Here is a 12060-nt window from a genome sequence, read left to right as displayed (position 1 = left end):
TTATTCCAAAGGAGGACTATAAAGCCAAGAAAGTGACTTACTCCACATTAAGCCTAGATATCATGCTAGGGATCTGGTAGTTATTATTTTATTTAACCCTCCATAATCTTAGGAGGTGAGTATTATTATTATTCCCATGTCTCAGAAGAGAAAACTGAGGCCCACAAACCTTAGGTAAGGAGTGCTGGAGTTGGTCCTCCACTCTCTTCAGGCTCTAGAGACTCAGCTATCAGCCCAATGCATGGGTACCTCTCAAATTAATGCTCCACCTTAAGCCTTCTTTCTGGGAACTCCCTAGTGGTCCAGTAGGACTGAGCACTCTCACTGCTGGCATGCATACTAAGTCACTTAAGTTGTGTTCCAACTCCTTGCCACTCTATGGACCGTAGCCTACACTGTTCCTATGTCCATGGGATTCTCCAGGCAGGAATACGGGAGTGGGTTGCTATGCCCTCCTCCAGAGGATCTTCCCGCCCCAGGGATCAAACCCACATCTCTTTATGTCTCCTGCATTGGCAGCAGGGTTCTTATCACTAGTACCACCTTGGAAGAAGACACCCAGATTCAATCTTTGGTGGGGGAACTAAGATCCCACAAGGGACTATTGACCCAGCCAAATAAAATACTTCTTTCTGATTCTCATTCTCTTTCCAATATAGTTACGAAGCTGTTAAGAACTATGGATGTAAGGTAAGAGTAAGCCAATAATCAGGACACCTTCTCTATTAGAAATACTAGGTGTGCATCTCAAAATGTGTGCATGTTTAAGGTTGTAAATATAAATGCAACCTACTGTGCCTTAAAATAACTCACCAGCTTTAGAACTCCAAGAGAGGATCTCCACGTGCCCCACTTCTGTGGCTTTGCCCATGTTACAATGAAATCCTGTCATAAGTCAGTCTCTTTATATCTGAGTCCTGGTGAGCTCTTACTGATTGATTAGGATGGAGGATCTGTCTTTCAACCAGAACTGCACAGTGTGTGTCGTGTGACAGCCCGTGCATCAGTCTGGTCCTCCGTCACTGCAGTTGCTCGAATCCCAGATTGGCTTGTGCCTGAACATTGACATTCCGGTACTGATGCTCATGTGACACTGGGAGCTATTGTAACAATCTTTATTTTATCTGTGGCTTTTGCTCTCGGGCTTGGGTTGAGCCCCCACAGGGTTACCACGATAATCAACACCTCTAATTAGCACTTAGAAATGTCTGGCTCCCAAGGCTGTCATTAGAAGACAAGCTTGGTGTGCAAAATACTGACGCTCTTGCATTTCCCCAGCAAAATCTTCCTCCCAGGCCTATGTCATGGATCGTGCTTTCAACACTCTGCCAGCAGGAGACACCCCCTCCCAGCTCCCCTCATTTAGGAAGACCTGAATTCAGGGGATGAGGTCTGCCTGGGCAATTGGGAGGCTGGAAATTAGACATCACATCGCATGCCTGATTCTTTCTGCCCAGAAGGCAGGTCCTCATTTCGAACTGAGCTCTCTGCCCACACTCTACTGTGATGACTGAGATGATGGGCTGTGAGTGATCAATGCAAAGAAAGTCACCAAGCCTTTCTCCTCTGTTCCTCCATCTCATTTTCTTTTTACAAATGGGATGGGGAGGAATAGCTGAGCACCTGCTGATATCTCTGTGCTCAGCAGGCCCAGGGGAACACGGAGAAAGACACTATCTCATTCTACTCACTTCCACCCCTCCCCAAGCAGGGAGCAAGTGATGAGAGGGAGCTGGATAGGTCCTCAGTGGTGGTTTTCTGGCAGGAGGGAAATGATCCATTGGCCAAGGGGACCATGGTGTACCTGTGAGCAGGTTCGCTGTTTATTCTCCATAAGTCATCACCAAGTCAAGTGGGAGCTAATGCTGATAACAATTTATTGCTATTATTGTTGCTGTTACTGATATGAACACAAACTCCAGAGCAAGAGAGAGAGCAGTAGGACACCCAGCTGCAGCAGCGGATGTCTTTGACTTCCTCCCTCCTTTAAACACAATCTTCTCTTTAATCAACTGACACTGCATCATTCTCCTATCCAATTTTCAGGGAGCATTCTTAAATGGCTTCATTTATCTATTTGGAGAGCCAGGGCAAACGCAGGAGGTGGTAGAAAAGGGAATAAGGGTAGAAAGGGAATTAATGCAGAGTGAGGCTAGCCTAGGCTCACTGGGAAAGGTCTATGTATCCTCTACTATCAATAACCCTCTCCACCCTCTCCAATTCTTGCAGCCACGATGGGTGAATTTCCCCAGAACCTGATCCGAGGAAAAGCCTGGGGGACAAAAGAGTCACAAGCCAATTGCAGCCTTCATAACACAAAGATAGAAGACTTGGTTTCTCTTCTGCTCCTAGATGCTCACTGGTGAAGTTCCTTCAGTGTTTTCTGCTTCTTATTTTTCCATTCATAAGAGATAACAATATTTACTCTTAGAAGACAGGAGGCAAATGGCCTCTGCAGGTTACTTCCAGTTGAACAATTTAGGAAGCTGGGTTTCGGCATTTTCAACTTTGTTCCTAACAAAATTGGCCTCACTACCCTCTCTTTAGAGAATAAAGCTCCAGGCCAATGGCTACTCATTCTTCTGCACTTACCTGCTCAGCCCTCAGTTGGTTAGCAAGGTTACCAAGGATGACAGTGATTCTGTGCTTCTCACCAGTAGCCAACTTGTTTTGTTATCCATCCCTGCCCCCACCCCCCACACATACACTTTGAGACCTATTACTCTGACAATATTTTAACTCAAAGGAACTATTTTATTTGAGTTAATAGGGTAATAGAAATGGTAGTATTTCAGTTTTTCTTGTATGAAGGGTCTAAGATTCATATTTAAAATCCATCCTCAAGCACCTTATAGCTATCGGGAACCATTGCAGGCATATTTTGTGTATATTATCTTCTTAAGCTAATGTAACCCTCAAAACCAAACCCTGTGGTTATTATTCTATGTATTTTATACACTAGAAAACTAAACTGAAACACAAAGAGAGTTGAACTTGTTCAAAATCATATAATGATCAGTTTTGGATTGAAGTGTCTTTTGGTTTTCCCTCAAATTAAACCAAATGAAAGCAGGTTTGCTTCGTTTACCCACAATCTTAAATCAGGTTCCATCTCTACATTATCTGGTCTGGAAGCTGGACTTGGATGTAACTGCAGTCAGGCAGCCCTGCCTGCGTCTGGTGGCCACAGCGTAGTAGACGGTGGTGTGGTGGTGGGTGACAGACACGGGCTTCAAGCAGGCCTTGAACTTGCAGCTTGATGGGCAGATAGGCAACCATTTGAGCCTCAGTTTTCTCTGTAAAATGGGATTGAAACACCTTAAGATTAAAGTAAGTGAGTGAAGTCGCTCAGTCGTGTCTGACTCGGTGACCCCGTGGACTGTAGCCCACCAGGCTCCTCTGTCCATGGGATTCTCCAGGCAAGAATACTGGAGTGGGTTGCCATTTCCTTCTCCAGAAGATTAACGTAAAGGGCCTGGCAAATAGGTGCTCAGTACAGGTGACTTCTTTCAGACTAAGGCAAGCTGGTAAGTTTAATAATAATGGCTAGCATTTCTGGGAGAGGTTATAGTTTGCAAAACACTTTCACATGTTCTTTATCACCTCACTTTACTGGACAGATGAATATAGGAGGTAGTCAGAGAGTATTTTGGTATTGACACCTATCAAGTAGTTTACTCTGTAAAGGAGGAAAATTAGAACTGGTGGGCAAAGCAGACTTGGAAATGTAGAACATGATGTTGTTTTCTTGAATGAGTACCTAGGAAATCTAGAAGATGGGAAATCAGCTTTCTCTGATTTATATCTACTAAAGCATGAGTATTTTATTCCACACCTGCTTTGTCGGTATGACCAGGATGAATCCTGTTTAGTCTGTTTACTTGATATTTGCCCAAGTCTGCAATCAACAAGAAAACACATCTCAGCATCTCACTTGGCAAGAGGAAGAATGGAGGCAGCACAGCAGCTGTCATATTTATTTCAGTGGCAAAGCAGGTCAGGAAAATTGATAAAATTAATCATACAAACTAGCAAACATCAGGAGTGAGAACTGGAGAAACAGATGAGTTCCTGCTTCATTCCAGGCTGCACCTGCCCTTAGTTCTAATGGAATCGGTGCAGTCAGCTGATGGAAGCAGGAGTGGAGGGGGCCATGGCAATGGGAATAAAAGCCTGAAGAGAAATTGGAACATGAGAGATTATTGGGGCAGGTCTTTTTCTGTGGGCCTGTGGTGTCTGTGAAACTCTATTAAGTTCTCTGAGGTAGTAGGAAATCCATCTTTTGGTGTCCCATGAAGAGAATAAGTTCAGGACTTAATATTGGCTTGGCTCTATGGCAGGTGATTCTAACTAATTTGGGCAACATTTCTTTCCTGTTAGGAGAAGCAGCATGGCCTTGACTGCAGTAGCCTCTGACTCCAGATGTACTTTAGCATCACCTGGGGAGTTGTTAAAACAACTGATGCCCGCACCCTACCCCAGATGAAATGAGTCAGACTCTTGGGGGTGGGGCCCAGGCACTGATGGTTTCTATAAACTCTGCAGGTGATTCTAAGGTGAAGCCAGTGTTCAGAGCCACTGGCCTACAGGAATAGTTCTCAAGCATTCACGTGCAACAATATCACCCATAGGGTGTGTTGAACCACAGATTTTGGGGCCTCACAATTGAAGTTTTGATTCAGTAGCTTTAGGGTGGGGCCTGAGAATTTTCATTTCCAATAGTCTCCAGGGAATGACTGTGCTGTTGGTCCAGAGAGGAAACAGCTTCTCCTTCTGAAGATTAAACCTCATCATTAACTAGCTGTATTACCTTGAGAAATTCATGCTGAAACTCATAAACAGAAATTCATGCAGTTGCCCTATTTATTGCAAAAAAAAAAAATGAGAAATGTACATGGAAGTACTTTGTAAACTATAAACACAGGATGAAAATTAATTTTTAATTATTTCTATTCAAATTTCCATTTTGCTCAGTGTGTAATAGATCTAGCTGTGCTCATTACAACTTACAGGGAGATTTATTTATTTATTGAAAAAGTAACTAACAAAAGCCATTATATATGAGGCCCTGGATCAAATCCTGTAGTATAACAGTGATATGATAAGTGTATCTCTCTCCGCACAAAGTTTATATTCAGGTGCAGGGCCAAATTCACCTGTTTCTATATGACCTGTGAGTTCAGCAGGTTTTTACATTTTTTGATGGTTGAAAAAAATCAAAAGAATATATTTCATGATTCAAAAATGATATGGAATTGAAGTTTCAGTGTCTAGAAATAACGTTTTATGGGAACATAGATATGCTTATTTCAGTTTTGAAATATAACTGCTTTCACTCTACAATTCTAGTGGACTGTTGTAGCTGTGATAAGAATGGTATGGCCCACAAGGACTACAATACTTACTCTCTGGCCCTCTATGAAAAAATCTGCTGACTCTTGTTCTAGGGGAAGAGTGAAATCCCTCCATAGTAAGTGCTGGGAGGAAGCAAACAAAAGACTGTATAAACTCACAGAGGCACGGATGTACTGTGGATACGGAGGCCAGGGAAGATTTCTCCAAAGAGATTGCATTAACCCAGGACCTAAAAAATGAAAGGGGTTAATCATGCTGATTTTCAGGGAAGAAGAGAACAACAGGTACAAAGGCCCTGAGGTGACCAGTTTGGCTCTTTTGAATCATGTAAGAAGACTAGCATAGCTGAAGCATAGATTCAACATAAAATTGGGTTTGTTATTGATTCCAGATGACGGCACAGAGAGGCAGGAGTGAGGTCAAGAAGGGACTTTTATGCCTTAATGGTTTTCCTTTTATTCTAAGTACAATGGACACTATTTTAAGGAAGGGAAGGCACTGATGATAAACAAAGCTAATTTTTATTGAGTGCTTACTATGAGCTATGGGCTTTCCTGATAGCTCAGTTTGTAAAGAATCTGCCTGCAATGCAGGAGACCCTGCTTCGATTCCTGGGTTGGGAAGGTCCGCTGGAGAAGGGATAGGCTACCCACTCCAGTATTCTGGGGCTTTCCTTGTCGCTCAGCTGGATAAGAATCCACCTGCAATACGGGAGACCTGGGTTCAATCCCTGGGTTGGGAAGATCACCTGGAGAAGGGAAAGGCTGCCCACTCCAGTATTCTGGCCTGGAGAATTCCATTGACTGTATAGTCCATGGGGTTGCAAAGAGCTGGACATGACTGAGAAGGCAATGGCACCCCACTCCAGTACTCTTGCCTGGAAAACCCCATGGACAGAGGAGCTTGGTAGGCTGCCGTCTATGGGGTTGCACAGAGTCGGACACGACTGAAGAGACTTAGCAGCAGCAGCAGCAGCAGAGCAACTTTCATTTCACTACTATAAGCTAGGTATTATTCTAAAAGCAGTCCAGTTTTCCAAACAAAGTTGTAAGATAAAGGCTATTGTTATCCTCATTTCACTGATGACAAAAGTAAGGTGCAGAGAAATTTAACACCAAAAGTCACAGATTTGAGATTAGAACCCAGAAAGTGTGGCAATTGTTTAGAGGTATAAAAGGAGAAACAGATCAACTGGGAAGCTGTTCCACAAGTCCAAACAAGAGATAGTGTGGGCCAATCTAAGGAGTTCACATCCATACATGACAGTAGTCATATATGGTGAGAGTTCAACTATAAACAAAGCTGAGCACCAAATAATTGATGCTTTTGAACTGTGGTGTTGAAGAAGAATCTTGAGAGTCCCTTGGATTGCAAGGATATCCAATCACTCCATCCAAAAGGAAATCAGTCCTGAATATTCACTGGAGGGACTGATGCTGAAGCTGAAACTCCAATACTTTGGCCACCTGATGCAAAGAACTGACTCATGTGAAAATCCCTGATTCTGGGAATGATTGAAGGCAGGAGGAGAAGGAAGATGATGGCAGAGCATGAGATGGTTGGATGGCATCATCAACTCAATGGACACGAGTTTGAGTAAACTCCAGGAGTTGGTGATGGACAGGGAACCCTGACATGCTGCAGTCCATGGGGTTGCAAAGAGTTGGACATGGCTGAGTAACTGAACTAAACTGAACTGAATCTAAAGAGTTAGCAAAAGAGATGGTCAGAAGAAAAGGCTAAGGCCTAATCAAGAGGTCAAGTTGATGGGACCTGTGGTTGTCTAGGGGTAGAAGTGAGAGAAAGGTCAAGGACAACTTCCAAATTTCAGGTCCGGATTAATCGATATTTATTGAACATGCCTTTTCATACTGTCTCATGGGGTTCTCAAGGCAAGAATACGGAGGTGGTTAGCCATTCCCTTCTTCACTGGACTGCATTTTGTCAGAACTCTCTACCATGACCCGTCTGTCTTGGGTGGCCCTACATGGTACAGCTCATACTTTCATTGAGTTAGACGAGGCTGTGGTCCATGTGATCAGTTTGATTAGTTTTCTGTGATTGCAGTTTTCTTTCTGTCTGCCCTCTGATGAATCAGGATAAGAGGCTTATGGATCAAATTGCCAACATCTGTTGGATCATAGAAAAAGCAAGAGAGTTCCAGAAAAACATCTATTTCTGCTTTATTGACTACACCAAAGCCTTTGACTGTGTGGCTCACAACAAACTATGGAAAATTCTTAAAGAGATGGGAATACCAGACCACCTTACCTGCCTCCTGAGAAATCTGTATACAGGTCAAGAAGCAAGAGTTAGAACTGGACATGGAACAACAGACTGGCTCCAAAGAGGGAAAGGAGTACATCAAGGCTATATATTGTCACCCTGCTTATTTAACTTACATGAAGAGTACATCATGCAAATCCTGAACTGGATGAAACACAGGCTGGAATCAAGATACCCAGGAAAAATATCAATAACCTCAGATATGCAGATGACACCACCTTTATGGCAGAAAGCAAAGAAGAACTAAAGAGCCTCTTGATGAAAGTGAAAGAGGAGAGTGAAAAAGCTGGCTTAAAACTCAACATTCAGAAACTGAAGATCATGGCATCCAGTCCCATCACTTCATGACAAATAGATGGGGAAACAATGGAAACAGAGACAGACTTTATTTTCTTGGCTCTGAATTCACTGCAGATGGTGACTGCACCCATGAAATTAAAAGATGCTTGCTCTTTGCAAGAAAAGCTATGACCAACCTAGACAGCATATTAAAAAACAGAAACATTACTTTGCCAACAAAGGTCCAGGTAGTCAAAGCTATTTTTCCAGTACTTATGTATGGATGTGAGAGTTGGACTATAAAGAAAGTTGAATGCTGAAGAATTGATGCTTTTGAACTGTGGTGTTGGAGAAGACTCTTCCAACCAGTCAATCCTAAAGGAAATCAGTACTGAATATTCATTGGGAGGACTGATGCTAAAGCTGAAACTCCAATACTTTGGCCACCTGATGCGAAGAACTGACTCATTTGAAAAGACCCTGATGCTGGCAAAGATTGAAGGCAGGAGAAGGGGATGGTGGCAGAGGATGAGATGGTTGGATGGCATCACCAACTCGATGGAGATGAGTTTGAGAAATCTCGAGGAGTTGGTGATGGACAGGGAAGCCTGGCATGCTGCAGTCCATAGGATTGCAGAGTCAGACACAACAGCGACTGAACTGAACTGATTGAACATGCCATCACCAGAAGCCTCAGTGGACTCTATAATTTGGAACAGGCATCACAAATGCACATAAATGCATATCTTACTCTCACTCCCCCATCCCTGAGAACTGTGCACCTTTTGAGGATATAGACAGTGAGCCCCCCCCCCGCTTTTTTTTCCCCCCTGTCTCCAACATGTAATAGAATGTATGGCATATTAAAGCCTGGTCAATATGATTTATAGAAAGTTAAGTAAATTTTAGTACTTATGCATGTTGCACATGTATAAGTTGACCAGGCTCAGCCACATAGAATTTTTACCATAAAAGTGTTATTTGAATGCTGAAACCTTAGTGTTAAGTAGATTGGATTATTTTGAAGGAAATTGTTTATTTATATATTTATTTTTTTCTTTATCGTGTCAAAACTTTTCAGGGTTGGATTCCCTCTTGACCAGTCCTTGAAATTTCTGGAGTATCTAAGTATTTATAAAAATTAATATTAAAAAAAGGTCATAAAAAGACTCAGAAATGTACGTCTATGACTTCTGTCCCTTCTTTTTAAGGATGTTAGGAAATTAAAGAAAAATTGGATTTGGTTTATACACACTTCTATTCACAGATTCTTCAATTTCATCTTGCAGAGATCAGTAGAGAGTTTTCTGGCTCCTCAGTGACCTTTAAGTTCCCTTGATCCTGATGCTGTGACCTCTTCTAACTCATTGGATCCCTTCAGATTCTCTGAGATGTCATACACAGGTTGCCAGGCAACATTAACAAGACCGGTCCTTACCCTGCAGTTAGGCATCAGCTGCTGTCATCACATTTTAAGTTATTATTACTATTTAACAAAACAATGGCCAAGGCCCGTGTCTCTCTCAGTGGGGTACTCTCTCTTGAGAAACATGTAGATTTCCTGGGAAAGTGATTTATTTTCTTTTCTTAAAACAGATCACTGTTAAGTCTGTAAAGGATAGACAAGGTCTAGGATAGGTTAAAAGGAGTGTGGTGCTGGACAGATGAAAAGACACCATACAGGCTGTCTTGAGCAGATAAATAATCAGTATGTGCAAATTATACATAGGAACAGAGCAGAAAACACATTTATTTCTTGACAGTTGCTAAGACTACCAGTGTTTGGTAAATTCCTAAGTATGAGCCTGAACTTGAATTACAGAAACTGTGTACCCGAGAGCCAACCTTTCAGTGTGAAAATGAGCTTAACAAGTAGGATTTTCACTTAGAATTTTAGAGATGTTTTGTTTTCTAATTCTTTACTAATGTCTGGCTAACACAGTGACAAGCATAATTCCTTAGTCGTTGTCGTTTCTTGATAAGTATCTGTGGATTGGGGTAATTTATGCAACAAACTTTTCCCATTGTGCTTACAGATGGAGTTTCTCAACCAAGCAGTCAAACCCATATTTATTAAGCTCCTACTATTTGTCCTTCAATGTGCTTGGGAATTTGAGAGATGAAGTAGAAAACCTAACAGTTGCTTTTAAGTGCACAACTTATTTGAGACCATAATTACACAATCGTTACCTTTACTGAACACCTACTATGGGCCAGGCACAAGGATGAACACTTTCTAGCCTCTGTCTCCAGTTCATACAACAGCCCTCCATGGTGGACATTATTGCCCTTGTTATCTTGTCTGAGGTTACACAGTTTGTTATGGGGGGGGGCACTCAAGTTCTATACCAGGTAGGGCTGGAACCAAAGATCTTCTATTTCTGCCTATGCCTATGGTATTAGCACGCATGAACATATTCATGCATTTGGTCTTTCATTTACTATCTATATGGTTCTACCACATACCTGACACAGTGCTCAGTCCCTGGGAGAGAAAGTCTCAAAGGACCCACTGAATAAAACAAACAAGGTTCTTTCCCTCTTGGAACTTGTATTCCAGTGGGAAAGAAAAACAAGCAAGGAACTAAACAGTAAGCACACAACTGAGTAAGCGAACAAGCAAGCATTTATAATTTCTGGTAATATAGTATGGTCTGATGAAATACAGCAGGGTCAGAGGACAGTTAACATGATCTGCTCCAGTTTGCCTGCTATAGACCCAGAGTTGCTCACTTCTCATTCAGTGGACTTTCTACTTCATGATTACTTAGAAAAGCCAGAATCTTCAAGCATTTCCAACTTGTGACATGGGATCTGATATGACTGGCTAATAGTGCTCGCTTTAACATCACAATGTACTATTCCATTTAAAATCAAGTTCAGTAACTTTGAAAGCCAAAAGTTGAAACACATCACATCTTTGTAATATATGTAACTGGACCATCTGCCTCCTATTACAACTCCTAATTCTTTGACTTATGTTGATAGCTATGATAATGATAATGAAGTAACAATTTCGAGAGTGTAAATACTATGCAATAGGCCCTCTGTTACTAGGGAAAACAAACAAACAAAAGCCACTGATTTTCTGCCTATGTCTTATGACTCTGAGACGAGAAGAGGCACAAAGGAAGGTCTTTTTAATTCTGTTGCCTGCCTCCCTCTCTCCCCTAACCTGCCAAACAATGCAAAGTCACCAGTAGAAAGCTAAACACTGCTGCAAATATGAAGAGTAATTCTACTATTAAAGAACAGCCCAGGAAGACACAACCACTAACAAGCATTAAAAAAAAGGCAGAACAAACCCTTGTATAGAATCTTGCTGACAAGTGCTATTAAATATTAATTCTATAGACCGTGGAGACATCATTAAACAAACACACATACCCTGATGCTGAATGTGCACTGGTTCAGGCATTTGTTTTACATGTGGCTGTTGACTAGGTGTAGTCTTTTGTGTTGCTTTACCAGGGAGAAGACAATTCCCCCCCTGCTTCTATTAATTGTATCCTTACACATCACTGAAATTCTCATTGCCTTTTTGGTTATTTGTCTTATCCTTTCATTTAATTGGAAAGACAATTTTAGGGAAAATGAAGTGAGTTACCTGTTTTAAGACTGTCACGCATGGATAAAAATGCTTCATGGCTTGATGGTGATCTTTTAGATTTCAAGAACCAGTGCTACACACACAAGCATCTAGAGAAGTGACTGCACTGGGTGACCTTCGCCCAGCTTAATACTACTCTCCGATTTCTTCTCTTCAAGACTCTTTCAATAAAGATCCTAAATGTTAAAGAGGAGAAAAAGCTATCCCACAAAATTAACAAAGCTTATCTATGCAGTTTAATATGAAAGCATGGAGGGACTTTACATACTGTAAATATGAAGGAACAACCTCAACCTATATGGCATTATAGTCGTGGGACTGCAAAGAGCCTTAGGGAGCATCTAACCCAGTGGTTGTCAAACTTCAGTAGTATCAGAAAATCCTTAATAAAACACAGGCTGCCTTCCTCAGAGGTAGATCTCTCCGTGATGCCAGAGAATTTGCATTTCTAACAAGCTCCCAGGTAATGTGGATGCTGCTGATCTGGGACCATGCTTGAATCTAGTCTGGGGATGGTGGTTTAGTCCCTA

Source organism: Bos mutus, chromosome 3 (assembly GCF_027580195.1).
Source record: "Bos mutus isolate GX-2022 chromosome 3, NWIPB_WYAK_1.1, whole genome shotgun sequence".
NCBI classification, from domain to species: domain Eukaryota; kingdom Metazoa; phylum Chordata; class Mammalia; order Artiodactyla; family Bovidae; genus Bos; species Bos mutus.
The sequence above is the reverse complement of the archived record's forward strand: the minus strand, read 5'-3'. Positions refer to the sequence as shown.